The sequence below is a fragment of the Engystomops pustulosus genome, chromosome 1 (genome assembly GCF_040894005.1).
Source record: "Engystomops pustulosus chromosome 1, aEngPut4.maternal, whole genome shotgun sequence".
NCBI classification, from domain to species: domain Eukaryota; kingdom Metazoa; phylum Chordata; class Amphibia; order Anura; family Leptodactylidae; genus Engystomops; species Engystomops pustulosus.
Genome location: NC_092411.1, coordinates 30,535,388 through 30,559,873, shown reverse-complemented (window position 1 = coordinate 30,559,873; position 24,486 = coordinate 30,535,388). Strand labels below are relative to the sequence as shown.

The 24,486-nt window shown below is 40.7% G+C and overlaps 1 protein-coding gene across 2 annotated transcripts in view; it reads right to left on the bottom strand.

Annotated features, from left to right (window-relative positions):
• Window positions 1–24,486, bottom strand: part of NDUFAF2 (NADH:ubiquinone oxidoreductase complex assembly factor 2) — a 56,609-nt gene that overhangs the window by 25,116 nt on the left and 7,007 nt on the right. The gene's annotated exons all lie outside the window — the stretch shown is intronic.

Sequence of the window (24,486 nt, the reverse complement as noted above, 5' to 3'; positions counted from 1 at the left end):
TGTAAATGTATAAATGTGTTTCGTACCCAATTAAAAGAAGATAATGAAGATCTAACAAGATTTTGACTTCTATTTAAGCACACAATGCTGACCCTTTGTGAGATCCTAGCCTTCCGCTACACTTGGACCCTTTAAAAGCCAACGTGAGGCCCCATCACAGAGGGTTAGTGCACATGAGGTGTGAGCTATGAGAAGTGGCAGATGTAACAGTTTCCTGGAGCCAATTATAATACATTAAGTTCTTCATCCTCGGCGCAGACAGGACTTCTGACAATTGAAATAATGAAGTAACAATCGTCATTGCTGTATATGCAGGACGCTCATTTACTGAGATTAGTCAACAACAAACCTCGGCTTCCAAGGTTCTCTTCAAATAAGATGAGAAAGTTGTGATTGGAGATGCTTGTGCGTCTGCTCCCTCCCTTGTGAGTAATTAAAGGAATCTTTATTTCATTAAATAAAGGAAGTTACTAGAAAATGACTTCAGAGGAGGCGATGGGCTGTGCTCCTGGGTCCCTGGAACGGCTGCGGTTACATCTACAAAACAGCGTATCCATTTATTATGTTTTGCCCTTTGGATCATTCCAGATTCCGGTATCAAATGTGTCGGTGAAGTTACAAAGCCTCGAGTAGGGCAACATGGGAAGATCCGGCTGCAGAGACTACAGCACCCAGCATGCTCATATTGAAACTCCTAATACTGGATGCTGTAGTCTCTGTAGCTGGATCTCCCCTCATACAAGATGGAAACAACTCTGCTGCAATTGGTCTTGAAGTCAGAAATGAGTCTCAGGTGCCAATGGGCTACCATGCCACCCATGGGCATTACCCCACCACAACGACAGTTTCCAAAATTCATGGCTCAATTGATTGCCTATAGATATTTCAAAGCATTACACACATTAATCAATTGATCGTAATTTAGTAGTCGCCTTAGTACCGACGTCCTATTCCGTTTTGAGCGCATTTTTTTTTACTAGGCCTCTTTCAAAAGCCATAACTTTATGCATCACTTCGGATGTCCCCATCTTAGGTTTTATAGCACATAGAAACAAAGTATCATATTATAGAGGAAAACTCCCCCAGCCATTCAAGGCCACAGCTAGTTGTCAGAACCGGGTGGTGGAACCTGAACCGTGCCGGAACATCAGGTCCACTCATCTCTAATGAGAATCTCATGTGTTGAAAGGCATCATGATAGTGGTTCTGTAAAATGCAAAACCATAGATACAGGAAGTTAAACACATTGTTAGAAATTTGATCTTTATCAGATCTGTTCTGCTTCAGTGACGACCCTGGTTAAACCTGTGCCCTAACCTACAGTCAGACTCCACCTGCCCCGACCTCTGCTTACCTCTAACTACTTCCTGCCTTACTCCTGGAGCTCAAACCAGCATCTCGCTTTACCCCATACTCTCAGTTTAGCCATCACCTACAACTACTCCAAGAGGTAGTGACCTGGTAACATTGTGGATGAGTCCTTCATATCAATGTGCAAGGGTTAAAGGGTTGAAACAGACAGCATCACTAAGGGTTACTCCCAACGGCTTTGCAGAATAAAGCCGTTTAGGTGGGCCACAGGTCAACAACCATCCGTCCATTATGCCTTTTTAAAAACAGAATGCTGCATTGTACGAATTTGATGTATGGATAAAGGAGTATACACATATAGTCTTGTATGGATCATATTTTCAGCAATGCCCCATGGATACCGATTGCTGCCATAACTTCTCTAGGACAGAGAAGAAACAGCTTGTAGCTGCAGACTATATTAGCATCATTATATCACTAGATAAACTGCTGCATAACTTACAATTTATTTGCACACATTAATATTAATAATTTCAAAATTTTCCTCTTGTCGGAGAAACTTTACTTTTGTGAAAAAGCAATGGAAGAAACTAAATCTTCTGGATTTGAAAGCTCAGTCCTTGTACTGAAGTACAGGCGGTCCCCTACTTAAGAACACTCGACTTACATACGACCCCTAGTTACAAACCATACGACTACTGGATATTGGTAATTTATTGTACTTTAGTCCTAGGCTACAATGATCAGCTGTAACAGTTATCACAGGTGTCTATAATGAAGCTTTATTGATAATCCTGGTTCTTATGACAACCCAACATTTTTAAAATCCAATTGTCATAGAGACCAAAAAAGTTCTGTCTGGGATTACAATGATAAAATATACAGTTCCGACTTACATACAAATTCAACTTAAGAACAAACCTACAGACCCTATCTTGTATAGGGGACTGCCTGTATAATAAAAATATAATAAAGGGACTGGTCACTAACATTTTGAACAATAAACTAAAAGCACCCGAAATATCTATTTTAGTATTCCCTAGTTTAGGCTAAAATTACCTATTGTATTTGTATGCAAACAAGCATAAGCGAGTCACCTTTTGCCCAATAAGAGTCATTTTTAGAGGCTGGAGGGGGAACCGCTACCTTCAGCTCTATAGCACATATAACCATGCTTCTGGGGTCATGTTAAAGATAAGAATTGAAGTTCTTCGTGTTGTAGAACTAGAAATACACCATTTAAAAACATAGGTCAGGAACATAGGTAAGGATCTTAAGAAGCAGCTAATATACCGTAACATGTCTTTAACTGCGCCCCCCCCCCCTTCCCCCCCCCCGGAGCTCTAGTCCTGCAATGCAGAGAACTTATTACTCTGCTGAAACTCTCAAAATTCTAAAAATATGCAAATCTAATACTCTGACCTAAGCTCAGATGCCTGGCTTCTTGTATAAACAGCTATAGAATTCTTTGGACCAGAACTATTCCCCTTCTTGCATTTTAAGTGGTTATAACCTCATTGCTTAATGCAACCTACAAGAAGAACAGCTAGATGAGTATTAATGACGAATACAAGCAAATTTATTAAGTGTGCAAAAAAAAAAAAAAAAAACACATCACATAAACAGGACAAGAGATAAAAACACTTAAAAAATACACTGAAATGTGTATGAGGCAACCCATGGCTAAAGAGGAAAAAGCCCAAAATACCCCTAATAAGTTCTGCTACAGAAAATAGAGTGGTTATATCAAAATCCCCTATAAAAAGGCATCAGTATGCAATATCCAAAAGTACACATAAAAAGTTAACTGCAACATGCCTGCATGGTAGAACAAAATCATACAATACCCCAAATTCATCCAAACAAAGGAAAAGTGAAGGCATGGGCAGGAGGGGGGATGCAGACCCCACTCGTATCGTCACCCAATGTAGTCTTCTCATTGCTTAATGTTGGATGTAGCTGTATAATATATATATATATATATTTATTTTTTTTATTATTTTTTTTTAATTTAAAGTTGTACCTGGGGGTCATAAAAAAGGTTTTCATTTTATTTCAAAATGTTTTTATATCTTAAAAAGACATCTTCCACCAGGATGAAAGACTGTATGCTAATGAGCCTGAGGGGCTCCAGGCTCCATAGGTGTTCATAAAGCCTGGAGCCCCTCAGGCTCATTTGTGTACAGTCTTTTATCCTGGTGGTAGATGCCCTTAGAATATATGTATCACTTTTCCATAGGAAAGTCCCCCATAGCTGCAATGTATGACATGAGCTTTCCATGATCAACAGTCCTTGAAGTTTAGATTTCTATTGTCATGTTATCTGGTTTGTCGGTGAGTTGTCCGCAAACAGAGTCAAAAATCGTGTGCTATAGTACTTTTTATTAGTAAATTAATAAAGTGACATGAGAAACTGCTTTTGTAAATTCCCCCAAAATAACGTTTAACAGTTAAGTCATATTCTGATGATTTCTCCTTCTAAAAGGGGTCACCTTTAGTAATGTTTGACAAGTGGGTGACCTTTATTGGGACACCTATATTATACTGACCCTGGTTAAGTTTCTGGAAGACATTGGGAACAAAAGAGGAACTTCCTGTGCCGTTCCCTCTGACTTCCTGCAGAAAGAGGAGAACGTCCATTGGTTACTCCTTCATAACCGCTTCCCTATGAGTGGTTGGCGGGTCGTGCTGTGAGAACAGAATCCATTTGGTTCTTGTATTTTCCATCCTTTCTCCACATCTGTATATAATAACGTCCTGCAAGCTATCTGTGTAGACCCTTCCCCTGCTCATTCCAGTTGTCTCGGAGTCTTTGTATATTCAACATCCCGTCCTATGAAATGTGAGGAGTTGTAATTGGAGAAACCACTACGCATGCACTGTGAAGTTCTTTGTCTACTGAAGGTATAAGAGCCCTCCATTCTGTAAATAAAGCTGAATCATCATGAGACACAAGTGTGTGAGCGCTTTATGTACCGAATGATGTTTTCATAGATACCCTTTTGAGCACGGTGCAGCCTTTTGATTGGGCACTATTTTCCGTTAAACATTGGGAATAACCGTTATTATATTTGATAGATCAGACATTCTGGGATGCGACAATACCTGACATGTTTAGGATTTTTACTGTTTATTTTTCTATCAGTTCTAGGGAAAGGGGGTGATTATTATTTTTCAGTTTTTTTATTTTTACTTTATTTTTTTCATTTCTCTTTGCTATTTTTCAGACCCCCCCCCCCCCTGGGTACCCTAGGTTATCTGATTAGTATGGCAGTATATGGTAGAATCAAAGTATTGCAGTATATGTGGAGTTTCCTGATCATTTATTACAATGTGTCAATGGCACATTGTAACAAATGTGCAGAAAACATACAGCCTCTGGTCTTAAAAAGACCCGAGTGGCTGTCATGGAGACAGATTGTTGCTCCCTGATGACGTCACGTGGGTGATCCAAGGCAAGAAGGCAATGCCCATGCGCAGTCGGATTTCTACCTCCACCTGCAGAGTCACCGGCGGCAATAAAAGGGTTAACACCCATGAAAGGTGCTAGCACTGATCCGGTGTTTTAAGGGTTTGTGTTTGCTGCAGGGGTGCCCCGCATATAAGACGACCCCCAAATTCAGAAAAATCATCGTATACGCCGAAAAATACGGCACATTTACAAGTGATTCTGCACTTCCATTTTTTTAATTTATAGAACGTTTCCTAGAACGATAGCTCTAACGATCAGGGACCTCGTTCATAATCTTTCAACTGACCGTGTTATCACTCTGTAATGTCTTATTCTACTTGTACCCAGTGATCTATAAAGTGTAGCAGAATATGTTGGCGCTATGTAAGATTTACTTTCAGAAAAGTACAGATCGCTATAGTACATCTTTCTCCGACACAGGAGCGCGTCGACAGGTAGCGAATAAAATTGAAATGTAAAGAAATGGGGGGGGGGGGGGGGGAGAAATTCTGCCTCTGCCTTCATGTCAACAGCGCTGCATCAAATTACGGACTAGAGTACCAAAGGCGACAAAATCTACATGCTGTACACAGCGCCGGCGCTATTTCGGCAATTATTCCCTCTTACACAAAGGAATACATGAGGAAAAAAAAAAAAAGTCAACGCCGTTTGTTAGGGTGAATAGCAGGATTTGTCAATGTAAATAATGTACAATTTTCTTCTTTGAAATTACAATCCTGGAGCTGCAGAATTTGTAGCTTGAGCACCGGAAGAAAAGAAAATAATGTACTTTGTACTTTTATTAGGGGAACATATTGTGCGGGTAAGGGAAGAACCAGTCTTGCTGAAATTGGCAAAGGAAAAATGACAGCTAATGCATGAACTGCGAATTCAGAATGAGAAGAAAGATCCAGCTGCAGAGAGCATCAATTAATTAACATAACCCAATGCGACAGCAACGCCGACATGTACCAGGCTCATTTAAATAGGTGACTTCTCAATGTCTCCTTCTCCCACCCAAGTTATAGGGAAAAGAAGTAAATTACAAAGTATCTGATCCAACACGGGAAGCAAAATCACGTTAGAAGTGTTGAAAAGTGTTTTCCCCTAACGAAGGATCGAGATTCAGACTCAAGCTGATCCAGACTATTAGTGTCAACAAAATTACATTAATTAGCTGGAAAAATATACATACGATCCGTTCTGGCGCTACCCATGACATGCTGACTAATTTAACTGGTTGCCTGGAACATTGTGATGTATGGTTGTATGAAGTGCTGAGAATAGTATCGACTAAGCAGTATAAACCGACCATGAAGCCTGTGAATATGAGGTCGTAGGTGATGTTTTCAAGGTAAAGACAACTCATTTTCATTAAAAAGCACCACAAAAAGCTAAACAAAAAAAGGGTTATCAAATTTATGGTTCTACGGTTACAATATTTGTAAAACATTTGTCCACAATCTTCTGAGAAACTGCAAAATAAAGTTACATCTCTGGACTCTTAAGTACTCAGTTAGCATGGCAAATGCTCAAGTTCAGGACAATGAAATTAGAAAAATACTGATCATGTAGGCCTTGTTTGTAAGGGTTGCCAGGAGAAAATCTCTTCTTTCTTAATAAAGAGATTTGAAGAAACTACAATGCTTTTGGACATACCAGACTAGTACCAGACGAAGTAAAAGATGTTTAGTAATAATCCTCAGTTCCACATTACCAAAAAAAACATCCACATCAACACCTAGATGTGATAAAACATTGATGATTTTGGTTATTAGGGTTAACGATCTGGTCTATCTGCGGATGTGAGAATTTATATAGCCCCATGCCCAACATTTTCCTGGCTTTTCCACCCCACGTGTCACTTTTGGTGTGATGGAGCAGGGTGGTACGCCAAAAAACTGGCAGTGACAATAGCCGAAATGTCCGCCAGGGCAGACCTGATCTAAAACAGGTTTGACTTTGCTGAAATCTGATCCGGATCTACTAAGAGGCCAGAGCCCCCCGATAAGTCTTGGGTGATGTGTGGCGGTACAGAGGGGGACATTAGTCTTAATAAATTCAGTCAACCATGAACTCCTTTGCATATCAAAGTATTCTGGAGTCAAAGGTGAGATCTGAGTTACACAAAAGAATAATGGACCCAAACATAGCAACGAATCCACAAAATAATTTTTACTGAACTTTTACAGTCTGTGCATAGGCGCTCTGACAGCGGCCTGAATTTCAGTCTGATCTCAACTCCGCCAGTGCTTAGTCTGGAACAGTGATGGGCAACCTTTTGAGCTTGGTGTGTCAAAATTCGCCAAAAAACCGAGCGTAACTCGGGTGGTGTGTCACCTTGAGAAAAAAAAAACCTAATTTTGTGATATTTAGAGTTTAAATAACAAATACGTATAGTTATTTAACTTACCTGCTTAGTGACTTCTTTGTTAATCTGTCAGTTGGTTTCTTTTGTTGGTCTTGCTGTTATTTAACTTGTGTGGGGTGCCATGAACTAAGATAAGTGAGGGGGAGGGGGAATTCTTCCAGTGATGGCGAACCTGTGGCAGTCCAGCAACAGCTAGTTTTAAGGACATTTGTGTCCTGAGAAGTGCCCCCCAAAGAGTGTACATCACAGCCCAGCCCGGCAGAGCTCAACTCAATAAATTAACTTACCTAACTGGCACAGGCTCCAATGACACCACGAGCCTCCGTTACTCCTCTTCAGCTCCTGTGTAGATGTTCCCGCGCAGGCACAGCATAGGTTGCGTCTTTGCGAGCTGGGGCTGCTCTGTCTCCACGCTCCACTCTGGCGTCATTGGGCGGCCTCCGCAGAGCAGGACAGGAGCAGCAGCTACGATCTCTCTGACTGAGATGCAGCCGCCCGCTGCAGACCACATCGCCAACCGACCGCCCGACCGGCCCCAGACAACAGACAACTGCACTACAGCAATTTTTCTCCAGCAGCCGTGTGTCACTGAAAATGGCTACGAGTGTCAGTGCTGACACGCGTGTCATTGGTTGGCCATCACTGGTCTAGAACATCGTTCAAATAAAAAAGCCCTACAAATTTCAGTTGCAGTAATGCCTCTTTAGTGTGTGAATTCTGACTGCCCAACCAGGACAATGGCAGATATGACACCACTAAGTGTTTTTTGATGGGATTGTGCTACTGAGCATGTGTGACCACCGGCACTGGACATGTTAATTGTTTGATTTAACGTCTTAATCAAAGTTTGATTTTCCTTTAGAGGATACCATGAAGACAACGGAAAAATATTACAAAGACACATAAAGAAGTGTTTTTGTATTTAATAAATGCAACTGAAATTTTTTTGAATGCTCCAACAAAGAAATCATGAGAGAACCACATAATTATGAACTAATCAGTATCCAAACCAGACGCCTAGTATGTTTTTACAAAGAGAACAAATCAAATTAAATATCACATTAAATATCAAGTAGATAATTCTGCCAAACTCAATTTGATTCAGTGACATGTATATAGGGACCTAAGGGGAAATGTGGATCGGCAATGCAAGATTTCAACTCCTTAGGTCTGAAGGGAGGTAAACCACTGCCAGAAGCATGTGCCAAAGTCTTGTCTCCTTCTCCCAACCGGGATGCATTTGCATGCTTAAGGGGAGAATAGGGGATGGAAACTGTCAGCCTATGGTATGGCCAGCTTTGTAATATTAATATTCAGATGTGTTTTAAATCTATTAAAAAATAGTAGTAAAAAAAAAAAATCTAAAAATTTCGTTTTCCTCTTTATAGTTTCTAAAAAAATTAGGTGTAAAAATGTGGCAATGAGATGACAAGTTTTCCAATACAGGCAATCCCCAAGTTACGTACAAGATAGGGTCCACAGGTTTGTTCTTAAGTTGAATTTGTATGCAAGTCGAAACTGTATATTTTATAATTGTAGCTACAGACAAATTTTTTTTTTGTCCCAGTGACAATTGGAGTTTCAAAATTTTTTGCTGTAATTGGACCAAGGATTATCAATAAAGCTTCATTACAGACACTTTACAGCTGATCATTGCAGTCTGGGACTATAGTAACATCCAGAGAGCTTCACCAGAGGTCACAGTGGGCAGAGGGTTCCGTCTTTAACTAGGGGTCGTCTGTAAGTCGGGTGTCCTTAAGTAGTGAAGACTTTCATAGAGACATTGCATAATTAACCAACACATTTGTTGACAACTTTATTCTAATTTCTTGATGTTTTGTTGCTCCGTGTAGATAATATTTATTTGAAAAAACTTCAGATCTGCGTTTTTATTTCTTAAATATACTGCACAAAAATGAGCACCGAAAATTTTTTAAAAAAATTATGGCTTGTAGAAGGCATCAATGAGAAGAAAAAAAAAGTTAATAGAGAAGATAAGGGGCTAACATACATCTGAATGTTTTAGACCAGCAAACTGCCACAACATCTGCTATTATAAAATGGTCACAGATACTGATGATCAATTAGTCAGGGAAATTTAGTTAGCAGGACCAGGCTACTTACCCCCTTATTCATATGGAGCTGGTCAGGATGAACTTCATTTTTTACACAATCTGCTTCAGTTTATTGTGATGTTGCATTAAAACAAATTCTAAGACCTTCTCAGGACAAAAATTTTAAGTCTGAAATCGAAAATAGAATTTAAGAAGGGTGGAAATTATTTCTCTCATAACTGTTAATTGTGACCATAACAAAAAATTTTCTACTTTTCTTCCACATTCCTGGAGTAGAATAATGGATCAACTTGGAATATACATTATTGGCCCTAATGGGGACAGATGCTAAAGATTATAATGAAGAGCAATGAGCTATGGAATATATTGGTCCTATCATAATTTGTGGTCCCTGGACAACAGTGAACATGGATGCCTTCCGCGCTTAACAGACACCCAATTATGTTCTGGAGAACAGAACCCAATGAGTGCGACCCACGTTCAGTTTTTCAGATGCAGTTTTCAAACCCAAAAGCAGATTTGGATCATAATGGACGAGAACATATCATTGAGAGGTGCTGCCGCTTCCCTTTTTTCAGTCCACTCCTGGTATGGACTTCGAAAACTGCATCTGAAAAACTGAAGGTGTGAATACATCCAAATACTATGCCTACTATCTGTGCAAATTGGGGACTCATGGCAGGGAAAACCTCATCATAATCTATTTCTTGGGAAAAAAGACGGCATCTTAAAATAACTGGAAGAATCCATCACTGAAAAATCACTGAAGCCAGGAAAAGAAAACAAATCTGTATATGTCCACAAGCCGACATGGCATCTGTGAAAAATAACTGATGTGAAAATAAAAAACCCCTTTCTTCCAGCTTTTTGTATAAATGTTGATCCAGATCACCTACGTTCCAGTGTCTTTCTGGTTAATAGGGTCCTTACAAATAGACCAAGAGCTCTGGGGAAGATTTATCAGAAGTGTAAGAGGGCAACTCTGTTTTAGGTGCTCAAGGCAACCAATCAGAGCTCAGCTTTATATTCCCACATCAGTTTTTAAAATAAAAGCAGAGCTCCGATTGGTTGTCATAAGCAACTACAACAGTTTTATTCTTAGACACCTCTGTTAAATCTCCATAGACTATAAGCTCCTGCAGGCAGGGTACAATTGTTCCATGTGACTGTCTTTACAAATCATGAGGTACATAAACTAATAAGACATTACAAAGTAAAGCGCTACAGAATATTATGGCTCTACATGAATAAAAGACATTATATTATAATAAATCAAGCACATATCAATCTGAGGAAAATAAGCCACCAACAAGTGTACAAGGAAAAGACACTCCAGAATGATTTCATGAGGAACACCATTATTTTCAGTCAAAGGAGCAGACAATTTCTCTCAAAATTCCAAAATCTGATACCGTTTATCGATCCTTGCGATTGGTTACAAATATCACTTTTCTATAGAAGTTCCTAGGGTGCCGCTAGCATTGCATTTACAATCACAACATTAGCGTGTGGTGGGTCCTCGGCCCAATCTCATACGCGTCTCCAGTGAAACACATGAGTTGTTAACAAGCACTATGGAAACACACATGCGTTTGGGCCGAGGTTAGGTCCCATACACTAGCGTTGGGTTTGTAAACCCTGAAGGAGTTTTCAAATTAGGTAAACATTACCCTGCCAATGAAGCAGCTCCATAGTCCCTGCTACACTGCACTTCCCGAGCGGCTCCCAACTCCATAGGAAACACGATTATTTGTCTACGAGAGCACGTGCTCAGCTGTTTGTTATTTCCAAAAAAATGAGGGAGCGACAAGGCACTCTGGGTGCGTTCACAAGTTGCAGTTAAAACTGCATCGCAATCGGCTTTGAGGTGGTTTTAGGTGCAGTTTTGTCAATTGAACAGGTGAAAGACATGAACTGAATGAGTGAATTTGATTTTGAAGGGGAAACCTGCTCCTCAAATGTCATTCACCTGTTCGGTTCATGTATTTCACCTGTTCAATTGACAAAACTGCACCTAAAACCACCTCAAAGCTGATTGCGATGCAGTTTTAACTGCAACGTGTGAACGCACCCTTACACAGCCTGCAACTGTACCCATCAGCGAGAGCAGGATAGCCATCCTCTGGTAAACTTGGGGTCCCGTTCTCGTGATCCGTTCAGCTAGTTATCCCTAACCACAGGACTTAAATACTTGGGACAGTCCAGTCACCAGAGACTTTTTAGCTATAATTTGACTTGTTTGGAAAATCCCTTAAGGGAGCCGGATACATGGCTTATTTTTAATAGACAAAGACAGTCCCCATTTTGGTCTGTGCTGAGTAATAATGCTTCACGTACAGTCCTGGTTATGTACTTTCCTGTGCCAAGCACATAACGAAAGCACATTACCGACATTAAATGCAAATATCACTTGTGGATTGCTCTAGATTACAGTATTTATCATTTTTTTTTTAGATGTAATATTGTTTACTATTAAATTATGTGATATGACAGAAGGGCTGGCCAATATCTTAAAGGGATCGACTGAGAAAATCCATTTCAACTTCCCTTTCAAAGCCTTATTCTATATTGTAAAATCTATATTTAATATAGGATCAAACCGTATGTTATAGATTCGAAGCACAGCAGTACGAATGGTCATTACTAAAGCTCTTCCATCTAAGGTGGACAACCTTAAACCCCAAACTCAACCCACAGAGAGAAAACTATGACTATATGGTAAATGCTGCCAATGTAAATAACACTATTCCAGAAACCATAAAGCAGAGTCTAAAAGTGCTGCAAAAGACAACACATGGAATGTGGAAGCGTCAGCAGTGACTTGCTTCCTCCTTTTTCGCCATGTCACTTGAGTACACAAGGAGACTACAGCCCTGACTATTATTAGTCAGCTAAAACAGACGGATGACATGTTCCTGTGCAGACACCTACTGGACGCAATGGGATCCGCAATCAAAGAGAGAACCGAAAACATTTCACCACGTAAAAGAAAAATCTCACTGAAACAAATACAATAAAGGATCCTTTACACGGCGTTTGTTTTCGGGATCTTGACCGCTACTACATTGCCCTAATAAATCAGTTATCCTAGAAGCTTTCAGAACATGATATACTCCCAAAGTATCGGCCCCAATGCAAATTTAGTACCAGGTCCCTGACTATAATATATTACCTATAGCACCGCCTCCCTCATATGTGGAAGATAAAACTTAAGACTCCACCAAAGATTCTGGGCATTGATACCCCCCTGCCCTTTATAAAGTCTATGGGGGTCATTTACTAAGGGCCCGATTCGCGTTTTCCCGACGTGTTACCTGAATATTTCCGATTTGCGCCGATTTCCCCTGTATTGCCCCGGGATTTTGGCGCATGCGATCGGATTGTGGCGCATCGGCGCCGGCATGCACGCGACGGAAATCGGCATGCACGCGACTTGAAATTATCACCACAAGTCACTGTATCACCGTGCATTTCTTTCTGCCTTATAAAGTTTGAGATTGTCCATAAAAAATTTAACTAGAACTCAAGCACTCAAGGCCTGGCCTGAAAATACAGAGCAGGACGTCCACAGGAATATATTGACACCTCTCTATAGCCAAACTAGGTGCTAAATATTAAACTATACATTATATTATATATTTAAGAAAAAATATGTTTTACTAAACTAAAACTTATAAGGCTAGATTCAGATTAGGGGGCGGTAAATTGGGAATTTGCCCAGGGCCCCCTATCCCAAAGGGGCCCCCTGCAGTGCTAAAGGAGCCTCTTACTGACTGTAACTGTTCATAAAATGGTTTTATTTTGGGGCCCCACTTTTAGCTTTGCCCAGGGCCCCACTTTATCTAAAACCGGCCCTGCCACCAATTAAAGTTTTATCCTGAATGTCATGCCGGGCATCCTGTTCAGACACTAAACAGTGGAATTGCAAGGGAACATGTCCAAAATAGACTTCATTTTGTTAGCAGAAGTCAGAATTTTAACTGAGGTTAAGGCATAAAAAGACTATATTGTTTTTCAGATGACCAAAGTCTATTTTTCAAGAGCGCTCGAAAACTTGTCCTGCTTTAGCTCCAGATTCCAACATCATGGCCATCTCCTATTGTGCAGCATGGCCAGAAAATACATTGAACAAGCGATGTTTTGAAGTGGATCCTTCCTCAAATGGACCTTGGTTCTCATGAAATAGATCAGAATCTAAGTCTAAATGTTCTGAGTTCTCATCCAATGTTAAAATAGCAAAGAGTAACTGGAGTAAATTGCACCCGAAATGCATGTGCCACATTTATTGAAGGTTTTAGACCATTTTTAGCCAGTTTTCCCGACTCATCCAAAAAAGGAGCATGTCCTCGGTAACTAGGGGGCGTGGGCAGCTAGAAAATAGCCAATGCACCAAAAAAATTCAATATTGTGATGGAGTAAAATCACCAAAAAAAAAAAAATATTTATTAATCAGATTAATCATCCAGCATCAGATACAGGGATTAATTTGGCGCAGCAGAGAATTGTCTAGTTTTCACTGGTCTAAAGAGTGAAACATTAATACATCTCCCCAATGAGCAGTTTCGTACTTGCAATTGAAGAGTTTCTTTATAGAGAAGTCAGATATATTGGACCGCCCACAATGCACTTGCAGGCCGATTTGAATATTTAAAAAAAATAAATTTCTCTGCGATGGATTTAGCATATTGTGGTGATGAAATAGTTTTGCGCTCCTGCTAAAGACCACTGTAAAAAATGACTATTGGTTTGGGAAACATTTTTCGGACCTGCAAGACACCCTATAACACCTTAATGGCTGCCATTGTGCTATACATATTTGAACATGCCCTGTGCTTATTCCTAGTATTTACATGTCATGACAGTGACATGATATAATATTATATATTATATCAAAGTTGAGATTCTGCCCTTTAATATGACACCAGAATTGTGTTTCTAGGTGAAACAGAACTGGAGATATCCATTGTTAAAGTCATTTTAACAGGTGACATCTCTGGTTCCGTTTCACCTAGAAACACAAAATAACATATTATATTAAAAGGGAAATCCTCCGCTTATTTCTACATCAGAATTGTGCGTAGGTGCCACAGTTCCAGAGATCTGACCGTTTGAAGAAAGTCACCCTCAGGCCTGTTAGCTTAAGGCAAGAAGCACAACATTTTGCAAAAGTACATGCACCCTCTACCTTTGTTAAAAAAAAAAAAAAATCATATTTTTTGCACATTTTTTTGCTATTTTATAATTCTATTAAAAAAAATTATATATATCTATCTCACATGTCATGGGAAAAATAATTCTTAAAAATAGTTTTGATATGCAAAGCAGTTCCAAAGATACCATTATTTATAGTTGAGCAGAACAGAACTGCAAAAATTGACCTGGACATTCAGAAACCAATGACCCTCGGTCATGAAAGGGGTCAAAAGAAAGTCAAAATGGCTGGAAAAAATGGATATAATCGACTAAAAAAAAAAAAACAGTAGTGATATAAAGATAATATAATTCATTTCAGAGCCAATTTGTGTAGATTGTAGCAGATACTAAACAGATGGCGCTTTACAATAATTAAACATTTCCCCCCATGGAAATAAAACATGTTCTGAACTAATATAGACTAAATGAAAAAAAATGATATAAAAAAAAACTTGATCGACTTAAGTACAAGACGTCTCGTCTGATTTCTAGACAAGCTTACCGGGGCTTATATCAAGTGGAATCCATCCTTGTTTTAGAGGCCAAAACTTAATATATTTAGATGTCAAGCGTGGACGTTTTTTAGTTATAATCAATTAAGGTGAAACTGATTTGCCTTTGACTGACTCCATTGCAGGAACTCCTGGCTAGTCTGATTCCTTATTAAAAATAATTTGCATCTATGAGACCGGGGAAAAAAAAAAAAATATGCTAGCCTCACGATTTTTGTCATATTTTCGTTGTGCCCTAAGGCTGCCATTGTTGATGGCCTTTATGGAAATCTAAATTCAATCAGCAGCTGCAAATTTCATGAGACGTCCATCTTCATGCTGTATTTCTAACTGTGTGTCAAAACAATCTGTGGATTTCTACCCGACGAAACACACATTGAATTGTAAATTTCGGCAATTTCCTCATGTTTGAATTTCAGCTGCGCGGAAAATAGTGCAAACCTCGACATCCTGTCTATCAATTTGAGGCTAGTAATTTTTCCTCGTTATCTCGGGGACACTATCCAAAAGAGCTACGGTGTGACAGTCCCCTCCAAATTAGAATCAAGCCCGTACTCGCCACCCCTTTAATTAGGGCAATATTTGAGGTCCTTGTTATCAAAGATGGGGTAATGGGTCTACGTTAATCTTCTCTAATTGGTGACAATTGGATGATCGGGAAGGGACAAAGGCCTGAAAGAATAGAGGTCTAGAAATTACCATCCATACAGACCGCAAGTAAAAAAAAAAATCTTTTTTTTTATTTTTTTATAAAGAGTAGAGTTTATTTTATGAGGCGTAAGATAAACCACCTTCTGGATGTTTAGCAAAACCTACACTTGTACACATGAGCTCACACCAATGTATAGGACGCACTCTTCTCTCTGACACACAGGCTATATCTTGGATGTCAACAATCACTCTTATTTGACAGCGCCTGGGGGCGGGATCATGTTGTATTTTTTTTCTATTTACATTTTGGAAAAAATTTAAAAAAATAATAAGCAGCAAATAATTTTAGGTACCGTATTATGATTTTAGAAATAAAATTAATTTTAAAAAATCCAAAAACTTAATTCATCAGTTTCCATAATATAGATTATCTGTATAGATGGAGGGATAATCATTTGAACACATTTTATTTCCTAGAGGTAGCATTTAATATTTCACCCAATGTTCTGGGAAGCTGGAAAGTGCGGTGAAACTGCTGAAAATGTAGTTGCACCATTTTCTTACAGGCTTTGTTTTTACGGCTTTTACTGTGAGGTCCAAAAAACACCTCTACTCCACTAACACCTATGGAGCCTGGAGCCCCTCAGGCTTATTTGCATACAGCGCTTTATGCTGGTGGTAGATGCCATTTAAGTGTTATGGCACTTGTGGTTAAAGGGGTTTTCCCATGAAGAAAAGTTAGGCCTTATCCACAGGATAGGGCCTAACTTGCTGATCAGTGAGGGTCTCTGCACAGATTGCAAAAACGAGGGGTACATCGCACCCCTCATCGCACCAGATTAGTCTGCTCCGTCAGATTAATGGAGCAGACGGCTGCGCATGATGGTTCTGCTCCATTAATCTCTATGGAGCCGACTGAGATTGGGGATTAATGGACCATAACGGTCATGCGCGGAAGTCTGCTCCATTAGTCTGACGGAGCAGACTAATCTGGTCCGATGGTCCCTTCGTTTTCACGATCTGCGGGGGTCTCAGCACTGAGACCCCCACTAATCAGCAAGTTAGACCCTATCCTCTTAAAGGGAACCTGTCAGCTGAGTGAAACTCTGAAAAGCTCTTGTGAAAGGGGCTTCTGTGCCTTAACTAAATTAGGTTACATACATGCAGACATTCCCATCATCTACAGAAGAGAATTCTGGGAACAGAGTATGCGAGGAATGAGCTTAGTGCTCATATACATAAAATATGACGAGGCTTGTCAGTCGCTGTACGGGGGACGTGCAGTAACCAAGTGTTCATAATGGGATCCATTGGTCAAAGTAACCACAGGCATCTCAGCAATCACTCAGGAGAAAGCCTGCACTTGAATAATTTAGAGAGGAAACCACTTCACAGAACATTATTTGGGGTGGCAGCCAACATACTCAAACCTATCACTTCCATGACACGACTAAGAACATCTGAACACTGCTGTGCAAACACGGCTACAGGGGGAAAGAAAACTTTTTAACCACAGTTAATTTTTCAGCCTCATGGCACAGTGAAAGCCCATGTGGAAGAAATACTAAGAAGATTGCAAAAATCTTTACTAGGCCTCCAAAAAGAGGCGCATTTGGTGGCAAAAATTGAAAACAGGTTCTTGCATCTGTGTGGAAACCAGTGGCCTGAAAGGTGACTACTTGGCGCAAATTCCACATGCGAAATGCGCTTGATGTTATCACCGTTGGCCTGTCAGGACCAGATTCAGAGGGGATCCTGTCAGGACCAGATTCAGAGGGGATCCTGTCAGGACCAGATTCAGAGGGGATCCTGTCAGGACCAGATTCAGAGGGGATCCTGTCAGGACCAGATTCAGAGGGGATTGGGCAAGTATAAAATGTATTTCTATTCCCCCGATGCCATCATTTCATGGGGTTTCCGCAAAAGAAGAAAGCCCCATTATTACTACTAGTTCATCATAAGTGAAAAAGCAATCTTATTGGCCCACAAAGTTTGACCGCACTCTCTAGTCATATGGAGTTAAGATTATGAGGAGAAATTTCCCATGACTAGTCACTACGTGTGTCAGCCATGATACTCCCCCATGATACTGACGCATCCAATATACTAAGAGTCTTTATCATGGCTTGTATGTCAGGTTTCTTGTTTCCCCCCACGCCATTCTATTGCTGAGCGTGTATTAACTGTAGCCTGTTCTTGGCTCAGGTTATGGCACAATGCTACACCAGGGTGAAAGTCCCTCCATTGACTTTAGAAAGACCACCATCAGAAAGCTCTGTGAGCATGCACTGGTCAGGGTTAGGCCGCCTGCAGCCAAAGTTTTTTTTGCTTGACCATATTTGAAGGTCCTTCGTCAGTATGGCCACAAACTAGGCCCGTGTGTTACCAGTGTGTTCTTCAGGTTTGTGCCTCGCAATAAAAAAAATAAATGAATAAAAAAGTTTGGCTAATGTGATGCTTACTAGGAACCTACTGCCAATGCAGGCTGCAAATATAATGCAACCGTGTGCCGACTGTGTAGGACAGAGGAGAAAACACGACCAGGAATAGGACCTGATCTGACTTTCATCAGAGGCTCAGACACGAGGCTGAGTCACAGAGAAATTCTCATCCGTGTCTATAAACCTATAGAAATACATGAGGATGTGATCAAGCCACAAAAATCATGCTTCCTGAGGGGAAAAAAAAAGAAAAATCAGTTATGTGCATGAGGAAAGTTCCATCACGCTTGTCAGTATGGCCCGTTTTAAAGGAAACCTACCACTTAGAATGGCATGGGTAAGCTGTATGTACCGAGCACCAGCTCAGGGTGAGCTGGTGCCGGCACTTACTTTCGTTAGTGTTATAAACCGCGGTATCGCGGTTTTAACACTTTTTAAACTTTAGAGCAGAAGAGGCTTCGGCGCTGCGTGCGCCTCCATAGGAAATAGCGGAGATGTTGCGCGCCCACGGCCGCGTGCAGCGCCGAAGCCCGTTCTGCTCTAAATTTTAAAAAGTGTTAAAACCGCGATACCGCGGTTTATAACACTAACGAAAGTAAGTACCGGCACCAGCTCACCCTGAGCTGGTGCTCGGTACATACAGCTTACACCGACCATTCTAAATGGTAGGTTTCCTTTAAAGCATGCGTTTTCAGTCCGTTTAAAACCACATGTGTTTTTGAATGTTTATCATGTGTTTAGCTGGTTTTAACCCCTTAAGGACGCAGCCATTTTACAGCTTAAGGCTCAGCCCGATTTTTTGGATTCTGACTTGCTTCGCTTTATATGGTTATAACTTTTGAACACTGTTACTTATCAAAACGATTCTGAGATTGTTTTTTCCCCACATGTTGTACTTCATTTTAGTGGTAAATTTTGGCAGATAAGTTTTGCGTTTATTTACAAAAAAAAGAAAATGTGATGAATTTTTTGAAAAATTTGCCATTTTCGAAATTCTAAATCATCACGTTTTCAGGCAGATAGATTTACCAGCTAAATAAGTTGCTGAATAACATTTCCCATTTGTCTACTTTACATTTTCATAATTTCTGAAATATCTGGATAATTTATTTTGACGTCACGCGGCTTGCAAATAGAATATCGCTTTTCCGGATTTTCAGAATTGACTATTTTGGGGATAAATACAGTTTTGAATGAAATTTTACATATTTAGCATCAAAACCCCCTATATAACCAACCCATTTTCAAATCTGCACCCCTCAAGCTATCAGAAACCGCTTTTACGAAGATTGTTAACCCCTTGAGATCTTCATAGTAATTGAATCAAAATGGAGGTGAAATTTAGAATGGTCATATTGTTCCCTTATACGTTCATTTAGCACCAAAATTTACACATTTCCAAAATATAAAAAGAGAAAATCCACCATACAATTTGTTCTGCAATTTCTCCTGAGTACAAAGACCCCCCACATGTGGCCGTTACTTGTTTTATGGGGGCACAGCGAGGCGCAGAAGGGAAGGAGGGCGCTGCAGCTGCCAGGAATTTAGTTTCCTCATTGGCCCCTTTTGAAGGCTATAAAATTTTCGCTTTTTCGTTATTGGGGCCATGTGACGGCATTTTTTTTGCGGGATGAGATGCTTTTTCCATTGTTACCATTTTGGGGTTGGTATCACCTATTGTTGAAAATTTAGGAACTTTTTTTGAGGGCAGGAGTAGAAAAGCATCAATTCTGTACTGGATTTTTTACTTTTTTTTTTTTGGTGTTCACCGTATAGCCTAATAGTCATGTTATCTTTATTCTATGGGTTGATACGATTACGGGGATACCAGACATGAATATATTTTCTTACGTTTTACTAAATTTGTCAAACAAAACCCTAATGTGGGGAAAAATCTATAATTTTTGTATTGCCATCTTCCAAGTGGCATAACTTTGTTACGTTTTTGGCTACGGAGCTGGTTGATGGCTTGTTTTTTGCGGGACATGTTGTACTTTGCACCAGTATCATGTCTGAGTACATATGGTTTTTTGGTCGCATTTTATATCATTTTTTGTGGGATTGAAAAGGTAAAAATCATAATTTTTGGAGGGTTTATAACAGTTTTTTTTTACGGCGTTTATCGTGGGGGTTCAATAATGATTTACTTTTATTCTACGGGTTGTTACGGACGCGGTGATACTATATATGTGGGGTTTGTGTTATGATTTAGACTTTTTTTTTGAGTTATATGTCTCTTTATATGTTTTGGGGGTTTGGGGCATTTTTAGTGATTTATGACTTTATTTTTTTATTGAATAACTTTTTTTTTTACTTTTTCACTTTTATACCATGGGACATGAAGAAGCAATCTTCTGATTGCTTCTTCATGATAATATTCTGCAATACTCATGTATTGCAGAGTATTATCAGTGTCAGCCTATGCACTTGCATAGGCTGGCACTTTGCCAGTAAGATGACGTCACAGACGCCATCTTACTGGCAATTCTTGCTAGTAACTCTGGGGTCCAGATCGGACCCCAGAGTTACTATAGCAACGATCGGCGCCCCCCGAAAACGGTTCGGGGGGGCCGATCGTGGGGGAAAGACCCCCCAGATACTTGTTAGATGCCGCGGTCGCGCTGACCGCGGCATCTAACGGGTTAAGCACCCGCGATCGGAGACAACTCCGATCGCGGGTGTTACACTGGGGTGCCGGCTATTAGTTACAGCCGGCACCCCGTGTTTCCCGATGCCGGTTCGGCTCTGATCCAGAGCCGAGCCGGCATAGGAGCCGTGGCGGATATATCCGCCACTGAGCGCTAAGTCACTGCGCTCCGTGGCGGATATATCCGCCGCGGAGCGCGAAGGGGTTAATCTGTTTCACAGCTGCCTACACTTCTAGCAATAAAGATAAACAGGTTCAAAGCAGCCAAACGCATGGTAAACATTTTTAAACGGACTGAAAACGCATGCTTTAAAACGGTCGTAAAACTTGACTTGACTTGGCCTAAAACCCACAGGCGAGTCTGAGGAGACTAATTGGAATCAAACTTGCATTGGGTGCTTGCTTGAATCTCTGGCCCAAAAGCTCAGAGACTCGACTTCGACCTCGAGCGTTTGGGCCGAACATTCCAGCAAGGAATCATCCGTCTGTAATATTCCCTGTGAAGAGAATGATATCATTTGAAAAGTTATCTCTACAGAACAGGATGAGCCAGACTAAGTCTTAGTGGGACATTTATCATACACCGACGCTCTTGAGCAGCTGCGCTGGTGTACATTTCTACTTATCAAAAGTTCACTGATTGTAGCGAGTGCACAGACCCAGCGCAGGAAAGCCTCTGCCGATCCACTCCGCTATTGGCCACACCCCATACACGCCCCTTGTGAAATAACCGCGATTACTAGCCGGGCATCAGTAACTGCGATTATTTCAGCACTTGTAGGCCACAAAACTGTTCAAGGCCTGATAAAAACTGGAAGATTTCAGGACTTAAATAATAAGTACAATGAAAACTAGTAAAATAAAAATAACCTTTTAGCCAATAAATAATTTCATGATGTTACATTCCCTACACTATGTGAATTGAGAACAGAAAGACTTTCCAATCCAATATTTTTTTGTTTTTAAACTGCTGACCCCGAGCTTTGATGCACACGTTGTGGGAAGGTCACCCTGCAGCATTATCCCTATCACAGCACTGTCCTCGTGCATCCAAAAATATGCCAATATTTACTGGCATTACATTCCTGGCTGCGGGAGATTATATGCTTGGAGCTAGCACGCAGAACTGTGATGTGGAAGGTCAAAGAAAAATGCTTTGGCTGACCTATAATCTATGAAAGAAACACCTTTGCTTGCAAGCTATAAAAAGTAATTGAAAGTGACAATGATTGAGTACAGCGAGGGGAGAAAAAAAAAAAGTATAGAAGGTATTCTGCCATTTTGTTTGTCCATTAAGTTCTATCAATCACAATGCGAAGTAGATGCAAGCAAAGGACGGGCACCATCACCCCAGCCCCTTCTGATCCGATGTTTGGTAGGGGAGATCTTAAATGCTATTTATCTGAAAAAATACACTGGCCACAGGGCCATGCATCAAAAGTCACCACCAGGCCGAGAGAGTCATTTATCTGTCTAACAGCTCTCAATACATCAGCGAGCGGGCGAGAAGGGATTTTCTGTCTTATTGGTTGTACATTCAGTTTGCTTTGTGAATTGATGAATGGACACCAGATGAGGAGGGGGGTGCTAAAAAACAAAAAGATTTCACAATCAATCATAATAATAGTAATAACTGTTCGCTCGATAGAACCCACATGGCAATTTAGCATTCAACCCGGTGGACAGAGAAAGATCACTCTCATTTTTGATGGTTCTAGGTTTCATCCAAACAGGTTTTTTTCCAGACCATTTTTAGGTTTTAATGGATCACCAACTCCCCCTGATCATCAGTAGCGTGGCTGTTCCTTGTACCTTCTTAGAACGTAGACTTTCCAAAACCGACATCAGTTTTCTCCTACCTGGGATGGCTGATGTCTCCAGTTTGCCACAAGAAGTTCTTTTCTTAAGTAAATTTAATCTAAAATTAGCCTTCACCACAATAACATGCAAAAGCTGATCAAAATTGTTTGACGTTTCGGTAATCTTGACCTTAGTCAAGCTAGAACACAGTGATGCCTCCCCGCCATACATTTCCTGCATCGACGAGTTACAGGTCTTGCTTGGAGAAGATCGAGAGGACGGTAAGAATTTTGCATATAATTACCTTAAAGGGAACCTACCACCACGGATCTATAAAGGTAGTTTGGGTGGTAGGTGCTTCTCCCTTTTAAGGGCTAATCCTCACATCCCTGCAATATTTTACTAACTTTTAATTCCATAACATGTAAATTTTGTAAACAGGCTACTGGATTGTGAAGTAGCCGGAACTGAGGCTCCACGGCGTGGCTACTCCATGCCCCAGTAGCCTCTTTGACCCTCCTACCAGATGTCTCCTCGTAGGTGCGCGCCCTTGTCCGCGAAAAAGGCAGTCTGCGCACGCACAGAACAGCAGGCCCACGGCTGCGCAGTTCCGGCTTTGGAGCAGTGACCATGCAGCTGCGAGCCTGTTGTTCTGCACATGAGCAGACGGCAGGTTTCTCGGACGGGGGCATCAAAGACATCTGGTAGTTCACCATTACCGACTGTGGATAGGTCCTGTTCTGTGGCACCTACAGTCATAATCCTGGTGTGCTGTTAAAGGGGAGATTCTCCTCTTCTAGGTGTCAAAAAGTCATAACCATATGAAGTGTACCCCCTCCTCCAGACTGTCAGCTAAAGGCAGAATGGAGAAGGAGCTGCATGGAGAAAGAGCTGACAGTTAGCAGATGTACATGCACCCTCTGCATCTGTAGCTGAACCAGGGGATAGTTCATTATCCACAGGCACGGGTAAGCGGCATCTTGGGTGCGGACCCATTGATATTGCATGAACCGGTGGAAGGGTGGCATATCAACGCTGTACATATTTTAGAATATTTCGGTAAAAGGTTATTGACTTTTATATATAGCTATATAGTTATAGCTTACACTATAAATGGGAAAATTGACAAAAAAAACCCATATTTTATTCCCATTTTCAACCTTATCAGAAAAGGGTTGAAATACCTTCCCTCTTGATCCCCGAGCTGGACATTATTTATTCCATATTCTTGATCCTGTACTCAGATCCCTACTTGTTGTTCAGAGAGCTGGGTCATTGTCCCTGGGACAACTTGATACCCACTCGTTTAAAGTGAATTTTTGAATTAAAAAAAAATAAATAAAAAAAAAAAAAAAGCTTTATTCCCCCAAACAGGGCTTCTTTTATTTCTATATTGTAAGCAAATCAGTCTGAGCTACAATACCAGACAGTCCATAGAAAAAAAACACATTAAAAAAAAAAAAAAAAAAAATCTATAAAAACTACATAAGCCAAGCCTCATTGTATAGTAGATCTCACTGTCAGTAACAAGTAACAGAAAAAATGCAACTTCCCGAAAAACAAGGAAACAAAACAATGCAAGAGCCCTAGCCATTATCCCTCCCAATTAGACCAGGACCATAAATATGTGCCAGTCGTCAGTACCCGCTGCTGTTAACACAAGCGGAAATGCTAAAAATATCATATTATAAAACCTACAGACAAACAACGCAGCACAGGAGTCCTGTATCTGTCCTCTTACCATACGAGAAAATTAGGATTCAATGATGGTGTGGGGGAGGAAGAGCAGAACACAACACAGCTCAATATTTCATAATATCTGGCCCATGCCATGCTGGGTATTGGCACTCATTAGACAAGGTGACAGGATTGTGACTGACAAGATAGAAAGCGCTGCTAATGTGCAGTATACTCGCTCCGCTAAGCAGGCGGCAGCGGGCATGCGCCAACACCTGGCACACAGCATTGGCCTGCAAAACCCACCGCAGCGGGCAAGCTGCTCACTTACTGCATCCTATATACTGAGCAGCCATT